Genomic DNA, 21,069 nt, shown 5'->3' with positions numbered 1-21,069 from the left:
ATTATTTTCGATTTACGGCTAAAATAAATTTTTCTCATTTTATTCAATAACATATTCTTGCTTAGATAACTTTTTTACATAGGGATTAAGCATTTAGAACGATATAATGTTTAAAATAAGGGCACTTTACTCTTGACATTTTACGGTTTTTTCAATTTTCTGAAAAATCCTACCATTAGATTTTTTTAAAAATACGATATTCTTGCTTAACTAACGTTTCTACATAGGGATTAAGGATTTAGAACGACATCTAATGTCAGAAAATGGCACTTTACTCTTGACATTTTTCGGTTTTTTCAATTTTCTGGAAAATCCTATCATTAGATTTTTTTAAAAATACGATATTCTTGCTTAACTAACGTTTTTACATAGGGATTAAGCATTTAGAACGAAATCTAATGTAGGAAAATGGTACTTTACTCTTGACCGGTACGTTGGGACTTTGAAAATATTCGGGCGTTCCAATCGCTCGTCTGTTGCATCATAGCGCGTCTCGGCGCAATCGACCGATTCGCTCGACCCATTATTTTCGATTTACGGCTAAAATAAATTTTTCTCATTTTATTCAATAACATATTCTTGCTTAGATAACTTTTTTACATAGGGATTAAGCATTTAGAACGATATAATGTTTAAAATAAGGGCACTTTACTCTTGACATTTTACGGTTTTTTCAATTTTCTGAAAAATCCTACCATTAGATTTTTTTAAAAATACGATATTCTTGCTTAACTAACGTTTCTACATAGGGATTAAGCATTTAGAACGAAATCTAATGTCAGAAAATGGCACTTTACTCTTGACATTTTTCGGTTTTTTCAATTTTCTGGAAAATCCTATCATTAGATTTTTTTAAAAATACGATATTCTTGCTTAACTAACGTTTTTACATAGGGATTAAGCATTTAGAACGAAATCTAATGTAGGAAAATGGTACTTTACTCTTGACCGGTACGTTGGGACTTTGAAAATATTCGGGCGTTCCAATCGCTCGTCTGTTGCATCATAGCGCGTCTCGGCGCAATCGACCGATTCGCTCGACCCATTATTTTCGATTTACGGCTAAAATAAATTTTTCTCATTTTATTCAATAACATATTCTTGCTTAGATAACTTTTTTACATAGGGATTAAGCATTTAGAACGATATAATGTTTAAAATAAGGGCACTTTACTCTTGACATTTTACGGTTTTTTCAATTTTCTGAAAAATCCTACCATTAGATTTTTTTAAAAATACGATATTCTTGCTTAACTAACGTTTCTACATAGGGATTAAGCATTTAGAACGAAATCTAATGTCAGAAAATGGCACTTTACTCTTGACATTTTTCGGTTTTTTCAATTTTCTGGAAAATCCTATCATTAGATTTTTTTAAAAATACGATATTCTTGCTTAACTAACGTTTTTACATAGGGATTAAGCATTTAGAACGAAATCTAATGTAGGAAAATGGTACTTTACTCTTGACCGGTACGTTGGGACTTTGAAAATATTCGGGCGTTCCAATCGCTCGTCTGTTGCATCATAGCGCGTCTCGGCGCAATCGACCGATTCGCTCGACCCATTATTTTCGATTTACGGCTAAAATAAATTTTTCTCATTTTATTCAATAACATATTCTTGCTTAGATAACTTTTTTACATAGGGATTAAGCATTTAGAACGATATAATGTTTAAAATAAGGGCACTTTACTCTTGACATTTTACGGTTTTTTCAATTTTCTGAAAAATCCTACCATTAGATTTTTTTAAAAATACGATATTCTTGCTTAACTAACGTTTCTACATAGGGATTAAGCATTTAGAACGAAATCTAATGTCAGAAAATGGCACTTTACTCTTGACATTTTTCGGTTTTTTCAATTTTCTGGAAAATCCTATCATTAGATTTTTTTTAAAATACGATATTCTTGCTTAACTAACGTTTTTACATAGGGATTAAGCATTTAGAACGAAATCTAATGTAGGAAAATGGTACTTTACTCTTGATCGGTACGTTGGGACTTTGAAAATATTCGGGCGTTCCAATCGCTCGTCTGTTGCATCATAGCGCGTCTCGGCGCAATCGACCGATTCGCTCGACCCATTATTTTCGATTTACGGCTAAAATAAATTTTTCTCATTTTATTCAATAACATATTCTTGCTTAGATAACTTTTTTACATAGGGATTAAGCATTTAGAACGATATAATGTTTAAAATAAGGGCACTTTACTCTTGACATTTTACGGTTTTTTCAATTTTCTGAAAAATCCTACCATTAGATTTTTTTAAAAATACGATATTCTTGCTTAACTAACGTTTCTACATAGGGATTAAGCATTTAGAACGAAATCTAATGTCAGAAAATGGCACTTTACTCTTGACATTTTTCGGTTTTTTCAATTTTCTGGAAAATCCTATCATTAGATTTTTTTAAAAATACGATATTCTTGCTTAACTAACGTTTTTACATAGGGATTAAGCATTTAGAACGAAATCTAATGTAGGAAAATGGTACTTTACTCTTGACCGGTACGTTGGGACTTTGAAAATATTCGGGCGTTCCAATCGCTCGTCTGTTGCATCATAGCGCGTCTCGGCGCAATCGACCGATTCGCTCGACCCATTATTTTCGATTTACGGCTAAAATAAATTTTTCTCATTTTATTCAATAACATATTCTTGCTTAGATAACTTTTTTACATAGGGATTAAGCATTTAGAACGATATAATGTTTAAAATAAGGGCACTTTACTCTTGACATTTTACGGTTTTTTCAATTTTCTGAAAAATCCTATCATTAGATTTTTTTAAAAATACGATAATCTTGCATAACTAACGTTTCTACATAGGGATTAAGCATTTAGAACGAAATCTAATGTCAGAAAATGGCACTTTACTCTTGACATTTTTCGGTTTTTTCAATTTTCTGGAAAATCCTATCATTAGATTTTTTTTAAAATACGATATTCTTGCTTAACTAACGTTTTTACATAGGGATTAAGCATTTAGAACGAAATCTAATGTAGGAAAATGGTACTTTACTCTTGACCGGTACGTTGGGACTTTGAAAATATTCGGGCGTTCCAATCGCTCGTCTGTTGCATCATAGCGCGTCTCGGCGCAATCGACCGATTCGCTCGACCCATTATTTTCGATTTACGGCTAAAATAAATTTTTCTCATTTTATTCAATAACATATTCTTGCTTAGATAACTTTTTTACATAGGGATTAAGCATTTAGAACGATATAATGTTTAAAATAAGGGCACTTTACTCTTGACATTTTACGGTTTTTTCAATTTTCTGAAAAATCCTACCATTAGATTTTTTTAAAAATACGATATTCTTGCTTAACTAACGTTTCTACATAGGGATTAAGCATTTAGAACGAAATCTAATGTCAGAAAATGGCACTTTACTCTTGACATTTTTCGGTTTTTTCAATTTTCTGGAAAATCCTATCATTAGATTTTTTTTAAAATACGATATTCTTGCTTAACTAACGTTTTTACATAGGGATTAAGCATTTAGAACGAAATCTAATGTAGGAAAATGGTACTTTACTCTTGACCGGTACGTTGGGACTTTGAAAATATTCGGGCGTTCCAATCGCTCGTCTGTTGCATCATAGCGCGTCTCGGCGCAATCGACCGATTCGCTCGACCCATTATTTTCGATTTACGGCTAAAATAAATTTTTCTCATTTTATTCAATAACATATTCTTGCTTAGATAACTTTTTTACATAGGGATTAAGCATTTAGAACGATATAATGTTTAAAATAAGGGCACTTTACTCTTGACATTTTACGGTTTTTTCAATTTTCTGAAAAATCCTACCATTAGATTTTTTTAAAAATACGATATTCTTGCTTAACTAACGTTTCTACATAGGGATTAAGCATTTAGAACGAAATCTAATGTCAGAAAATGGCACTTTACTCTTGACATTTTTCGGTTTTTTCAATTTTCTGGAAAATCCTATCATTAGATTTTTTTTAAAATACGATATTCTTGCTTAACTAACGTTTTTACATAGGGATTAAGCATTTAGAACGAAATCTAATGTAGGAAAATGGTACTTTACTCTTGACCGGTACGTTGGGACTTTGAAAATATTCGGGCGTTCCAATCGCTCGTCTGTTGCATCATAGCGCGTCTCGGCGCAATCGACCGATTCGCTCGACCCATTATTTTCGATTTACGGCTAAAATAAATTTTTCTCATTTTATTCAATAACATATTCTTGCTTAGATAACTTTTTTACATAGGGATTAAGCATTTAGAACGATATAATGTTTAAAATAAGGGCACTTTACTCTTGACATTTTACGGTTTTTTCAATTTTCTGAAAAATCCTATCATTAGATTTTTTTAAAAATACGATAATCTTGCATAACTAACGTTTCTACATAGGGATTAAGCATTTAGAACGAAATCTAATGTCAGAAAATGGCACTTTACTCTTGACATTTTTCGGTTTTTTCAATTTTCTGGAAAATCCTATCATTAGATTTTTTTTAAAATACGATATTCTTGCTTAACTAACGTTTTTACATAGGGATTAAGCATTTAGAACGAAATCTAATGTAGGAAAATGGTACTTTACTCTTGACCGGTACGTTGGGACTTTGAAAATATTCGGGCGTTCCAATCGCTCGTCTGTTGCATCATAGCGCGTCTCGGCGCAATCGACCGATTCGCTCGACCCATTATTTTCGATTTACGGCTAAAATAAATTTTTCTCATTTTATTCAATAACATATTCTTGCTTAGATAACTTTTTTACATAGGGATTAAGCATTTAGAACGATATAATGTTTAAAATAAGGGCACTTTACTCTTGACATTTTACGGTTTTTTCAATTTTCTGAAAAATCCTATCATTAGATTTTTTTAAAAATACGATAATCTTGCATAACTAACGTTTCTACATAGGGATTAAGCATTTAGAACGAAATCTAATGTCAGAAAATGGCACTTTACTCTTGACATTTTTCGGTTTTTTCAATTTTCTGGAAAATCCTATCATTAGATTTTTTTTAAAATACGATATTCTTGCTTAACTAACGTTTTTACATAGGGATTAAGCATTTAGAACGAAATCTAATGTAGGAAAATGGTACTTTACTCTTGACCGGTACGTTGGGACTTTGAAAATATTCGGGCGTTCCAATCGCTCGTCTGTTGCATCATAGCGCGTCTCGGCGCAATCGACCGATTCGCTCGACCCATTATTTTCGATTTACGGCTAAAATAAATTTTTCTCATTTTATTCAATAACATATTCTTGCTTAGATAACTTTTTTACATAGGGATTAAGCATTTAGAACGATATAATGTTTAAAATAAGGGCACTTTACTCTTGACATTTTACGGTTTTTTCAATTTTCTGAAAAATCCTATCATTAGATTTTTTTAAAAATACGATAATCTTGCATAACTAACGTTTCTACATAGGGATTAAGCATTTAGAACGAAATCTAATGTCAGAAAATGGCACTTTACTCTTGACATTTTTCGGTTTTTTCAATTTTCTGGAAAATCCTATCATTAGATTTTTTTTAAAATACGATATTCTTGCTTAACTAACGTTTTTACATAGGGATTAAGCATTTAGAACGAAATCTAATGTAGGAAAATGGTACTTTACTCTTGACCGGTACGTTGGGACTTTGAAAATATTCGGGCGTTCCAATCGCTCGTCTGTTGCATCATAGCGCGTCTCGGCGCAATCGACCGATTCGCTCGACCCATTATTTTCGATTTACGGCTAAAATAAATTTTTCTCATTTTATTCAATAACATATTCTTGCTTAGATAACTTTTTTACATAGGGATTAAGCATTTAGAACGATATAATGTTTAAAATAAGGGCACTTTACTCTTGACATTTTACGGTTTTTTCAATTTTCTGAAAAATCCTACCATTAGATTTTTTTAAAAATACGATATTCTTGCTTAACTAACGTTTCTACATAGGGATTAAGCATTTAGAACGAAATCTAATGTCAGAAAATGGCACTTTACTCTTGACATTTTTCGGTTTTTTCAATTTTCTGGAAAATCCTATCATTAGATTTTTTTAAAAATACGATATTCTTGCTTAACTAACGTTTTTACAAAGGGATTAAGCATTTAGAACGAAATCTAATGTAGGAAAATGGTACTTTACTCTTGATCGGTACGTTGGGACTTTGAAAATATTCGGGCGTTCCAATCGCTCGTCTGTTGCATCATAGCGCGTCTCGGCGCAATCGACCGATTCGCTCGACCCATTATTTTCGATTTACGGCTAAAATAAATTTTTCTCATTTTATTCAATAACATATTCTTGCTTAGATAACTTTTTTACATAGGGATTAAGCATTTAGAACGATATAATGTTTAAAATAAGGGCACTTTACTCTTGACATTTTACGGTTTTTTCAATTTTCTGAAAAATCCTACCATTAGATTTTTTTAAAAATACGATATTCTTGCTTAACTAACGTTTCTACATAGGGATTAAGCATTTAGAACGAAATCTAATGTCAGAAAATGGCACTTTACTCTTGACATTTTTCGGTTTTTTCAATTTTCTGGAAAATCCTATCATTAGATTTTTTTTAAAATACGATATTCTTGCTTAACTAACGTTTTTACATAGGGATTAAGCATTTAGAACGAAATCTAATGTAGGAAAATGGTACTTTACTCTTGATCGGTACGTTGGGACTTTGAAAATATTCGGGCGTTCCAATCGCTCGTCTGTTGCATCATAGCGCGTCTCGGCGCAATCGACCGATTCGCTCGACCCATTATTTTCGATTTACGGCTAAAATAAATTTTTCTCATTTTATTCAATAACATATTCTTGCTTAGATAACTTTTTTACATAGGGATTAAGCATTTAGAACGATATAATGTTTAAAATAAGGGCACTTTACTCTTGACATTTTACGGTTTTTTCAATTTTCTGAAAAATCCTACCATTAGATTTTTTTAAAAATACGATATTCTTGCTTAACTAACGTTTCTACATAGGGATTAAGCATTTAGAACGAAATCTAATGTCAGAAAATGGCACTTTACTCTTGACATTTTTCGGTTTTTTCAATTTTCTGGAAAATCCTATCATTAGATTTTTTTAAAAATACGATATTCTTGCTTAACTAACGTTTTTACATAGGGATTAAGCATTTAGAACGAAATCTAATGTAGGAAAATGGTACTTTACTCTTGACCGGTACGTTGGGACTTTGAAAATATTCGGGCGTTCCAATCGCTCGTCTGTTGCATCATAGCGCGTCTCGGCGCAATCGACCGATTCGCTCGACCCATTATTTTCGATTTACGGCTAAAATAAATTTTTCTCATTTTATTCAATAACATATTCTTGCTTAGATAACTTTTTTACATAGGGATTAAGCATTTAGAACGATATAATGTTTAAAATAAGGGCACTTTACTCTTGACATTTTACGGTTTTTTCAATTTTCTGAAAAATCCTATCATTAGATTTTTTTAAAAATACGATAATCTTGCATAACTAACGTTTCTACATAGGGATTAAGCATTTAGAACGAAATCTAATGTCAGAAAATGGCACTTTACTCTTGACATTTTTCGGTTTTTTCAATTTTCTGGAAAATCCTATCATTAGATTTTTTTTAAAATACGATATTCTTGCTTAACTAACGTTTTTACATAGGGATTAAGCATTTAGAACGAAATCTAATGTAGGAAAATGGTACTTTACTCTTGACCGGTACGTTGGGACTTTGAAAATATTCGGGCGTTCCAATCGCTCGTCTGTTGCATCATAGCGCGTCTCGGCGCAATCGACCGATTCGCTCGACCCATTATTTTCGATTTACGGCTAAAATAAATTTTTCTCATTTTATTCAATAACATATTCTTGCTTAGATAACTTTTTTACATAGGGATTAAGCATTTAGAACGATATAATGTTTAAAATAAGGGCACTTTACTCTTGACATTTTACGGTTTTTTCAATTTTCTGAAAAATCCTACCATTAGATTTTTTTAAAAATACGATATTCTTGCTTAACTAACGTTTCTACATAGGGATTAAGCATTTAGAACGAAATCTAATGTCAGAAAATGGCACTTTACTCTTGACATTTTTCGGTTTTTTCAATTTTCTGGAAAATCCTATCATTAGATTTTTTTTAAAATACGATATTCTTGCTTAACTAACGTTTTTACATAGGGATTAAGCATTTAGAACGAAATCTAATGTAGGAAAATGGTACTTTACTCTTGACCGGTACGTTGGGACTTTGAAAATATTCGGGCGTTCCAATCGCTCGTCTGTTGCATCATAGCGCGTCTCGGCGCAATCGACCGATTCGCTCGACCCATTATTTTCGATTTACGGCTAAAATAAATTTTTCTCATTTTATTCAATAACATATTCTTGCTTAGATAACTTTTTTACATAGGGATTAAGCATTTAGAACGATATAATGTTTAAAATAAGGGCACTTTACTCTTGACATTTTACGGTTTTTTCAATTTTCTGAAAAATCCTACCATTAGATTTTTTTAAAAATACGATATTCTTGCTTAACTAACGTTTCTACATAGGGATTAAGCATTTAGAACGAAATCTAATGTCAGAAAATGGCACTTTACTCTTGACATTTTTCGGTTTTTTCAATTTTCTGGAAAATCCTATCATTAGATTTTTTTTAAAATACGATATTCTTGCTTAACTAACGTTTTTACATAGGGATTAAGCATTTAGAACGAAATCTAATGTAGGAAAATGGTACTTTACTCTTGACCGGTACGTTGGGACTTTGAAAATATTCGGGCGTTCCAATCGCTCGTCTGTTGCATCATAGCGCGTCTCGGCGCAATCGACCGATTCGCTCGACCCATTATTTTCGATTTACGGCTAAAATAAATTTTTCTCATTTTATTCAATAACATATTCTTGCTTAGATAACTTTTTTACATAGGGATTAAGCATTTAGAACGATATAATGTTTAAAATAAGGGCACTTTACTCTTGACATTTTACGGTTTTTTCAATTTTCTGAAAAATCCTACCATTAGATTTTTTTAAAAATACGATATTCTTGCTTAACTAACGTTTCTACATAGGGATTAAGCATTTAGAACGAAATCTAATGTCAGAAAATGGCACTTTACTCTTGACATTTTTCGGTTTTTTCAATTTTCTGGAAAATCCTATCATTAGATTTTTTTTAAAATACGATATTCTTGCTTAACTAACGTTTTTACATAGGGATTAAGCATTTAGAACGAAATCTAATGTAGGAAAATGGTACTTTACTCTTGACCGGTACGTTGGGACTTTGAAAATATTCGGGCGTTCCAATCGCTCGTCTGTTGCATCATAGCGCGTCTCGGCGCAATCGACCGATTCGCTCGACCCATTATTTTCGATTTACGGCTAAAATAAATTTTTCTCATTTTATTCAATAACATATTCTTGCTTAGATAACTTTTTTACATAGGGATTAAGCATTTAGAACGATATAATGTTTAAAATAAGGGCACTTTACTCTTGACATTTTACGGTTTTTTCAATTTTCTGAAAAATCCTATCATTAGATTTTTTTAAAAATACGATAATCTTGCATAACTAACGTTTCTACATAGGGATTAAGCATTTAGAACGAAATCTAATGTCAGAAAATGGCACTTTACTCTTGACATTTTTCGGTTTTTTCAATTTTCTGGAAAATCCTATCATTAGATTTTTTTTAAAATACGATATTCTTGCTTAACTAACGTTTTTACATAGGGATTAAGCATTTAGAACGAAATCTAATGTAGGAAAATGGTACTTTACTCTTGACCGGTACGTTGGGACTTTGAAAATATTCGGGCGTTCCAATCGCTCGTCTGTTGCATCATAGCGCGTCTCGGCGCAATCGACCGATTCGCTCGACCCATTATTTTCGATTTACGGCTAAAATAAATTTTTCTCATTTTATTCAATAACATATTCTTGCTTAGATAACTTTTTTACATAGGGATTAAGCATTTAGAACGATATAATGTTTAAAATAAGGGCACTTTACTCTTGACATTTTACGGTTTTTTCAATTTTCTGAAAAATCCTATCATTAGATTTTTTTAAAAATACGATAATCTTGCATAACTAACGTTTCTACATAGGGATTAAGCATTTAGAACGAAATCTAATGTCAGAAAATGGCACTTTACTCTTGACATTTTTCGGTTTTTTCAATTTTCTGGAAAATCCTATCATTAGATTTTTTTTAAAATACGATATTCTTGCTTAACTAACGTTTTTACATAGGGATTAAGCATTTAGAACGAAATCTAATGTAGGAAAATGGTACTTTACTCTTGACCGGTACGTTGGGACTTTGAAAATATTCGGGCGTTCCAATCGCTCGTCTGTTGCATCATAGCGCGTCTCGGCGCAATCGACCGATTCGCTCGACCCATTATTTTCGATTTACGGCTAAAATAAATTTTTCTCATTTTATTCAATAACATATTCTTGCTTAGATAACTTTTTTACATAGGGATTAAGCATTTAGAACGATATAATGTTTAAAATAAGGGCACTTTACTCTTGACATTTTACGGTTTTTTCAATTTTCTGAAAAATCCTACCATTAGATTTTTTTAAAAATACGATATTCTTGCTTAACTAACGTTTCTACATAGGGATTAAGCATTTAGAACGAAATCTAATGTCAGAAAATGGCACTTTACTCTTGACATTTTTCGGTTTTTTCAATTTTCTGGAAAATCCTATCATTAGATTTTTTTAAAAATACGATATTCTTGCTTAACTAACGTTTTTACAAAGGGATTAAGCATTTAGAACGAAATCTAATGTAGGAAAATGGTACTTTACTCTTGATCGGTACGTTGGGACTTTGAAAATATTCGGGCGTTCCAATCGCTCGTCTGTTGCATCATAGCGCGTCTCGGCGCAATCGACCGATTCGCTCGACCCATTATTTTCGATTTACGGCTAAAATAAATTTTTCTCATTTTATTCAATAACATATTCTTGCTTAGATAACTTTTTTACATAGGGATTAAGCATTTAGAACGATATAATGTTTAAAATAAGGGCACTTTACTCTTGACATTTTACGGTTTTTTCAATTTTCTGAAAAATCCTACCATTAGATTTTTTTAAAAATACGATATTCTTGCTTAACTAACGTTTCTACATAGGGATTAAGCATTTAGAACGAAATCTAATGTCAGAAAATGGCACTTTACTCTTGACATTTTTCGGTTTTTTCAATTTTCTGGAAAATCCTATCATTAGATTTTTTTTAAAATACGATATTCTTGCTTAACTAACGTTTTTACATAGGGATTAAGCATTTAGAACGAAATCTAATGTAGGAAAATGGTACTTTACTCTTGATCGGTACGTTGGGACTTTGAAAATATTCGGGCGTTCCAATCGCTCGTCTGTTGCATCATAGCGCGTCTCGGCGCAATCGACCGATTCGCTCGACCCATTATTTTCGATTTACGGCTAAAATAAATTTTTCTCATTTTATTCAATAACATATTCTTGCTTAGATAACTTTTTTACATAGGGATTAAGCATTTAGAACGATATAATGTTTAAAATAAGGGCACTTTACTCTTGACATTTTACGGTTTTTTCAATTTTCTGAAAAATCCTACCATTAGATTTTTTTAAAAATACGATATTCTTGCTTAACTAACGTTTCTACATAGGGATTAAGGATTTAGAACGACATCTAATGTCAGAAAATGGCACTTTACTCTTGACATTTTTCGGTTTTTTCAATTTTCTGGAAAATCCTATCATTAGATTTTTTTAAAAATACGATATTCTTGCTTAACTAACGTTTTTACATAGGGATTAAGCATTTAGAACGAAATCTAATGTAGGAAAATGGTACTTTACTCTTGACCGGTACGTTGGGACTTTGAAAATATTCGGGCGTTCCAATCGCTCGTCTGTTGCATCATAGCGCGTCTCGGCGCAATCGACCGATTCGCTCGACCCATTATTTTCGATTTACGGCTAAAATAAATTTTTCTCATTTTATTCAATAACATATTCTTGCTTAGATAACTTTTTTACATAGGGATTAAGCATTTAGAACGATATAATGTTTAAAATAAGGGCACTTTACTCTTGACATTTTACGGTTTTTTCAATTTTCTGAAAAATCCTACCATTAGATTTTTTTAAAAATACGATATTCTTGCTTAACTAACGTTTCTACATAGGGATTAAGCATTTAGAACGAAATCTAATGTCAGAAAATGGCACTTTACTCTTGACATTTTTCGGTTTTTTCAATTTTCTGGAAAATCCTATCATTAGATTTTTTTTAAAATACGATATTCTTGCTTAACTAACGTTTTTACATAGGGATTAAGCATTTAGAACGAAATCTAATGTAGGAAAATGGTACTTTACTCTTGATCGGTACGTTGGGACTTTGAAAATATTCGGGCGTTCCAATCGCTCGTCTGTTGCATCATAGCGCGTCTCGGCGCAATCGACCGATTCGCTCGACCCATTATTTTCGATTTACGGCTAAAATAAATTTTTCTCATTTTATTCAATAACATATTCATGCTTAGATAACTTTTTTACATAGGGATTAAGCATTTAGAACGATATAATGTTTAAAATAAGGGCACTTTACTCTTGACATTTTACGGTTTTTTCAATTTTCTGAAAAATCCTACCATTAGATTTTTTTAAAAATACGATATTCTTGCTTAACTAACGTTTCTACATAGGGATTAAGGATTTAGAACGACATCTAATGTCAGAAAATGGCACTTTACTCTTGACATTTTTCGGTTTTTTCAATTTTCTGGAAAATCCTATCATTAGATTTTTTTAAAAATACGATATTCTTGCTTAACTAACGTTTTTACATAGGGATTAAGCATTTAGAACGAAATCTAATGTAGGAAAATGGTACTTTACTCTTGACCGGTACGTTGGGACTTTGAAAATATTCGGGCGTTCCAATCGCTCGTCTGTTGCATCATAGCGCGTCTCGGCGCAATCGACCGATTCGCTCGACCCATTATTTTCGATTTACGGCTAAAATAAATTTTTCTCATTTTATTCAATAACATATTCTTGCTTAGATAACTTTTTTACATAGGGATTAAGCATTTAGAACGATATAATGTTTAAAATAAGGGCACTTTACTCTTGACATTTTACGGTTTTTTCAATTTTCTGAAAAATCCTATCATTAGATTTTTTTAAAAATACGATAATCTTGCATAACTAACGTTTCTACATAGGGATTAAGCATTTAGAACGAAATCTAATGTCAGAAAATGGCACTTTACTCTTGACATTTTTCGGTTTTTTCAATTTTCTGGAAAATCCTATCATTAGATTTTTTTTAAAATACGATATTCTTGCTTAACTAACGTTTTTACATAGGGATTAAGCATTTAGAACGAAATCTAATGTAGGAAAATGGTACTTTACTCTTGACCGGTACGTTGGGACTTTGAAAATATTCGGGCGTTCCAATCGCTCGTCTGTTGCATCATAGCGCGTCTCGGCGCAATCGACCGATTCGCTCGACCCATTATTTTCGATTTACGGCTAAAATAAATTTTTCTCATTTTATTCAATAACATATTCTTGCTTAGATAACTTTTTTACATAGGGATTAAGCATTTAGAACGATATAATGTTTAAAATAAGGGCACTTTACTCTTGACATTTTACGGTTTTTTCAATTTTCTGAAAAATCCTACCATTAGATTTTTTTAAAAATACGATATTCTTGCTTAACTAACGTTTCTACATAGGGATTAAGCATTTAGAACGAAATCTAATGTCAGAAAATGGCACTTTACTCTTGACATTTTTCGGTTTTTTCAATTTTCTGGAAAATCCTATCATTAGATTTTTTTAAAAATACGATATTCTTGCTTAACTAACGTTTTTACAAAGGGATTAAGCATTTAGAACGAAATCTAATGTAGGAAAATGGTACTTTACTCTTGATCGGTACGTTGGGACTTTGAAAATATTCGGGCGTTCCAATCGCTCGTCTGTTGCATCATAGCGCGTCTCGGCGCAATCGACCGATTCGCTCGACCCATTATTTTCGATTTACGGCTAAAATAAATTTTTCTCATTTTATTCAATAACATATTCTTGCTTAGATAACTTTTTTACATAGGGATTAAGCATTTAGAACGATATAATGTTTAAAATAAGGGCACTTTACTCTTGACATTTTACGGTTTTTTCAATTTTCTGAAAAATCCTACCATTAGATTTTTTTAAAAATACGATATTCTTGCTTAACTAACGTTTCTACATAGGGATTAAGCATTTAGAACGAAATCTAATGTCAGAAAATGGCACTTTACTCTTGACATTTTTCGGTTTTTTCAATTTTCTGGAAAATCCTATCATTAGATTTTTTTTAAAATACGATATTCTTGCTTAACTAACGTTTTTACATAGGGATTAAGCATTTAGAACGAAATCTAATGTAGGAAAATGGTACTTTACTCTTGATCGGTACGTTGGGACTTTGAAAATATTCGGGCGTTCCAATCGCTCGTCTGTTGCATCATAGCGCGTCTCGGCGCAATCGACCGATTCGCTCGACCCATTATTTTCGATTTACGGCTAAAATAAATTTTTCTCATTTTATTCAATAACATATTCTTGCTTAGATAACTTTTTTACATAGGGATTAAGCATTTAGAACGATATAATGTTTAAAATAAGGGCACTTTACTCTTGACATTTTACGGTTTTTTCAATTTTCTGAAAAATCCTACCATTAGATTTTTTTAAAAATACGATATTCTTGCTTAGCTAACGTTTCTACATAGGGATTAAGGATTTAGAACGACATCTAATGTCAGAAAATGGCACTTTACTCTTGACATTTTTCGGTTTTTTCAATTTTCTGGAAAATCCTATCATTAGATTTTTTTAAAAATACGATATTCTTGCTTAACTAACGTTTTTACATAGGGATTAAGCATTTAGAACGAAATCTAATGTAGGAAAATGGTACTTTACTCTTGACCGGTACGTTGGGACTTTGAAAATATTCGGGCGTTCCAATCGCTCGTCTGTTGCATCATAGCGCGTCTCGGCGCAATCGACCGATTCGCTCGACCCATTATTTTCGATTTACGGCTAAAATAAATTTTTCTCATTTTATTCAATAACATATTCTTGCTTAGATAACTTTTTTACATAGGGATTAAGCATTTAGAACGATATAATGTTTAAAATAAGGGCACTTTACTCTTGACATTTTACGGTTTTTTCAATTTTCTGAAAAATCCTACCATTAGATTTTTTTAAAAATACGATATTCTTGCTTAACTAACGTTTCTACATAGGGATTAAGCATTTAGAACGAAATCTAATGTCAGAAAATGGCACTTTACTCTTGACATTTTTCGGTTTTTTCAATTTTCTGGAAAATCCTATCATTAGATTTTTTTTAAAATACGATATTCTTGCTTAACTAACGTTTTTACATAGGGATTAAGCATTTAGAACGAAATCTAATGTAGGAAAATGGTACTTTACTCTTGATCGGTACGTTGGGACTTTGAAAATATTCGGGCGTTCCAATCGCTCGTCTGTTGCATCATAGCGCGTCTCGGCGCAATCGACCGATTCGCTCGACCCATTATTTTCGATTTACGGCTAAAATAAATTTTTCTCATTTTATTCAATAACATATTCTTGCTTAGATAACTTTTTTACATAGGGATTAAGCATTTAGAACGATATAATGTTTAAAATAAGGGCACTTTACTCTTGACATTTTACGGTTTTTTCAATTTTCTGAAAAATCCTACCATTAGATTTTTTTAAAAATACGATATTCTTGCTTAACTAACGTTTCTACATAGGGATTAAGGATTTAGAACGACATCTAATGTAAGAAAATGGCACTTTACTCTTGACATTTTTCGGTTTTTTCAATTTTCTGGAAAATCCTATCATTAGATTTTTTTAAAAATACGATATTCTTGCTTAACTAACGTTTTTACATAGGGATTAAGCATTTAGAACGAAATCTAATGTAGGAAAATGGTACTTTACTCTTGACCGGTACGTTGGGACTTTGAAAATATTCGGGCGTTCCAATCGCTCGTCTGTTGCATCATAGCGCGTCTCGGCGCAATCGACCGATTCGCTCGACCCATTATTTTCGATTTACGGCTAAAATAAATTTTTCTCATTTTATTCAATAACATATTCTTGCTTAGATAACTTTTTTACATAGGGATTAAGCATTTAGAACGATATAATGTTTAAAATAAGGGCACTTTACTCTTGACATTTTACGGTTTTTTCAATTTTCTGAAAAATCCTACCATTAGATTTTTTTAAAAATACGATATTCTTGCTTAACTAACGTTTCTACATAGGGATTAAGCATTTAGAACGAAATCTAATGTCAGAAAATGGCACTTTACTCTTGACATTTTTCGGTTTTTTCAATTTTCTGGAAAATCCTATCATTAGATTTTTTTAAAAATACGATATTCTTGCTTAACTAACGTTTTTACAAAGGGATTAAGCATTTAGAACGAAATCTAATGTAGGAAAATGGTACTTTACTCTTGATCGGTACGTTGGGACTTTGAAAATATTCGGGCGTTCCAATCGCTCGTCTGTTGCATCATAGCGCGTCTCGGCGCAATCGACCGATTCGCTCGACCCATTATTTTCGATTTACGGCTAAAATAAATTTTTCTCATTTTATTCAATAACATATTCTTGCTTAGATAACTTTTTTACATAGGGATTAAGCATTTAGAACGATATAATGTTTAAAATAAGGGCACTTTACTCTTGACATTTTACGGTTTTTTCAATTTTCTGAAAAATCCTATCATTAGATTTTTTTAAAAATACGATAATCTTGCATAACTAACGTTTCTACATAGGGATTAAGCATTTAGAACGAAATCTAATGTCAGAAAATGGCACTTTACTCTTGACATTTTTCGGTTTTTTCAATTTTCTGGAAAATCCTATCATTAGATTTTTTTTAAAATACGATATTCTTGCTTAACTAACGTTTTTACATAGGGATTAAGCATTTAGAACGAAATCTAATGTAGGAAAATGGTACTTTACTCTTGACCGGTACGTTGGGACTTTGAAAATATTCGGGCGTTCCAATCGCTCGTCTGTTGCATCATAGCGCGTCTCGGCGCAATCGACCGATTCGCTCGACCCATTATTTTCGATTTACGGCTAAAATAAATTTTTCTCATTTTATTCAATAACATATTCTTGCTTAGATAACTTTTTTACATAGGGATTAAGCATTTAGAACGATATAATGTTTAAAATAAGGGCACTTTACTCTTGACATTTTACGGTTTTTTCAATTTTCTGAAAAATCCTACCATTAGATTTTTTTAAAAATACGATATTCTTGCTTAACTAACGTTTCTACATAGGGATTAAGCATTTAGAACGAAATCTAATGTCAGAAAATGGCACTTTACTCTTGACATTTTTCGGTTTTTTCAATTTTCTGGAAAATCCTATCATTAGATTTTTTTAAAAATACGATATTCTTGCTTAACTAACGTTTTTACAAAGGGATTAAGCATTTAGAACGAAATCTAATGTAGGAAAATGGTACTTTACTCTTGATCGGTACGTTGGGACTTTGAAAATATTCGGGCGTTCCAATCGCTCGTCTGTTGCATCATAGCGCGTCTCGGCGCAATCGACCGATTCGCTCGACCCATTATTTTCGATTTACGGCTAAAATAAATTTTTCTCATTTTATTCAATAACATATTCTTGCTTAGATAACTTTTTTACATAGGGATTAAGCATTTAGAACGATATAATGTTTAAAATAAGGGCACTTTACTCTTGACATTTTACGGTTTTTTCAATTTTCTGAAAAATCCTATCATTAGATTTTTTTAAAAATACGATAATCTTGCTTAACTAACGTTTCTACATAGGGATTAAGCATTTAGAACGAAATCTAATGTCAGAAAATGGCACTTTACTCTTGACATTTTTCGGTTTTTTCAATTTTCTGGAAAATCCTATCATTAGATTTTTTTTAAAATACGATATTCTTGCTTAACTAACGTTTTTACATAGGGATTAAGCATTTAGAACGAAATCTAATGTAGGAAAATGGTACTTTACTCTTGACCGGTACGTTGGGACTTTGAAAATATTCGGGCGTTCCAATCGCTCGTCTGTTGCATCATAGCGCGTCTCGGCGCAATCGACCGATTCGCTCGACCCATTATTTTCGATTTACGGCTAAAATAAATTTTTCTCATTTTATTCAATAACATATTCTTGCTTAGATAACTTTTTTACATAGGGATTAAGCATTTAGAACGATATAATGTTTAAAATAAGGGCACTTTACTCTTGACATTTTACGGTTTTTTCAATTTTCTGAAAAATCCTACCATTAGATTTTTTTAAAAATACGATATTCTTGCTTAACTAACGTTTCTACATAGGGATTAAGCATTTAGAACGAAATCTAATGTCAGAAAATGGCACTTTACTCTTGACATTTTTCGGTTTTTTCAATTTTCTGGAAAATCCTATCATTAGATTTTTTTAAAAATACGATATTCTTGCTTAACTAACGTTTTTACATAGGGATTAAGCATTTAGAACGAAATCTAATGTAGGAAAATGGTACTTTACTCTTGATCGGTACGTTGGGACTTAGAAAATATTCGGCCGTACGCGGCGCGTCTCGGCGCTTCGAACAGCTCCGGTGTCCCCATTATTTTCGATTTACGGCTAAAATAAATTTTTCTAATTTTTTTCAATAACATATTCTTGCTTAAATAACTTTTTTACATAGGGATTAAGCATTTAGAACGATACATTGTTTAAAATAATGGCACTTTACTCTTGACATTTTACGGTTTTTTCAATTTTCTGAAAAATCCTATCATTAGATTTTTTTAAAAATACGATATTCTTGCTTAACTAACGTTTCTACATAGGGATTAAGCATTTAGAACGAAATCTAATGTCAGAAAATGGCACTTTACTCTTGACATTTTTCGGTTTTTTCAATTTTCTGGAAAATCCTATCATTAGATTTTTTTAAAAATACGATATTCTTGCTTAACTAACGTTTTTACATAGGGATTAAGCATTTAGAACGAAATCTAATGTAGGAAAATGGTACTTTACTCTTGACCGGTACGTTGGGACTTTGAAAATATTCGGGCGTTCCAATCGCTCGTCTGTTGCATCATAGCGCGTCTCGGCGCAATCGACCGATTCGCTCGACCCATTATTTTCGATTTACGGCTAAAATAAATTTTTCTCATTTTATTCAATAACATATTCTTGCTTAGATAACTTTTTTACATAGGGATTAAGCATTTAGAACGATATAATGTTTAAAATAAGGGCACTTTACTCTTGACATTTTACGGTTTTTTCAATTTTCTGAAAAATCCTATCATTAGATTTTTTTAAAAATACGATAATCTTGCATAACTAACGTTTCTACATAGGGATTAAGCATTTAGAACGAAATCTAATGTCAGAAAATGGCACTTTACTCTTGACATTTTTCGGTTTTTTCAATTTTCTGGAAAATCCTATCATTAGATTTTTTTAAAAATACGATATTCTTGCTTAACTAACGTTTTTACATAGGGATTAAGCATTTAGAACGAAATCTAATGTAGGAAAATGGTACTTTACTCTTGATCGGTACGTTGGGACTTTGAAAATATTCGGGCGTTCCAATCGCTCGTCTGTTGCATCATAGCGCGTCTCGGCGCAATCGACCGATTCGCTCGACCCATTATTTTCGATTTACGGCTAAAATAAATTTTTCTCATTTTATTCAATAACATATTCTTGCTTAGATAACTTTTTTACATAGGGATTAAGCATTTAGAACGATATAATGTTTAAAATAAGGGCACTTTACTCTTGACATTTTACGGTTTTTTCAATTTTCTGAAAAATCCTACCATTAGATTTTTTTAAAAATACGATATTCTTGCTTAACTAACGTTTCTACATAGGGATTAAGCATTTAGAACGAAATCTAATGTCAGAAAATGGCACTTTACTCTTGACATTTTTCGGTTTTTTCAATTTTCTGGAAAATCCTATCATTAGATTTTTTTAAAAATACGATATTCTTGCTTAACTAACGTTTTTACATAGGGATTAAGCATTTAGAACGAAATCTAATGTAGGAAAATGGTACTTTACTCTTGATCGGTACGTTGGGACTTAGAAAATATTCGGCCGTACGCGGCGCGTCTCGGCGCTTCGAACAGCTCCGGTGTCCCCATTATTTTCGATTTACGGCTAAAATAAATTTTTCTAATTTTTTTCAATAACATATTCTTGCTTAAATAACTTTTTTACATAGGGATTAAGCATTTAGAACGATACATTGTTTAAAATAATGACACTTTACTCTTGACATTTTACGGTTTTTTCAATTTTCTGAAAAATCCTATCATTAGATTTTTTTAAAAATACGATATTCTTGCTTAACTAACGTTTCTACATAGGGATTAAGCATTTAGAACGAAATCTAATGTCAGAAAATGGCACTTTACTCTTGACATTTTTCGGTTTTTTCAATTTTCTGGAAAATCCTATCATTAGATTTTTTTAAAAATACGATATTCTTGCTTAACTAACGTTTTTACATAGGGATTAAGCATTTAGAACGAAATCTAATGTAGGAAAATGGTACTTTACTCTTGATCGGTACGTTGGGACTTAGAAAATATTCGGCCGTACGCGGCGCGTCTCGGCGCTTCGAACAGCTCCGGTGTCCCCATTATTTTCGATTTACGGCTAAAATAAATTTTTCTAATTTTTTTCAATAACATATTCTTGCTTAAATAACTTTTTTACATAGGGATTAAGCATTTAGAACGATACATTGTTTAAAATAATGGCACTTTACTCTTGACATTTTACGGTTTTTTCAATTTTCTGAAAAATCCTATCATTAGATTTTTTTAAAAATACGATATTCTTGCTTAACTAACGTTTCTACATAGGGATTAAGCATTTAGAACGAAATCT

The sequence above is a fragment of the Megalopta genalis genome, chromosome 11, assembly GCF_051020955.1.
Source record: "Megalopta genalis isolate 19385.01 chromosome 11, iyMegGena1_principal, whole genome shotgun sequence".
Lineage (NCBI taxonomy): Eukaryota > Metazoa > Arthropoda > Insecta > Hymenoptera > Halictidae > Megalopta > Megalopta genalis.
The sequence above is the reverse complement of the archived record's forward strand: the minus strand, read 5'-3'. Positions refer to the sequence as shown.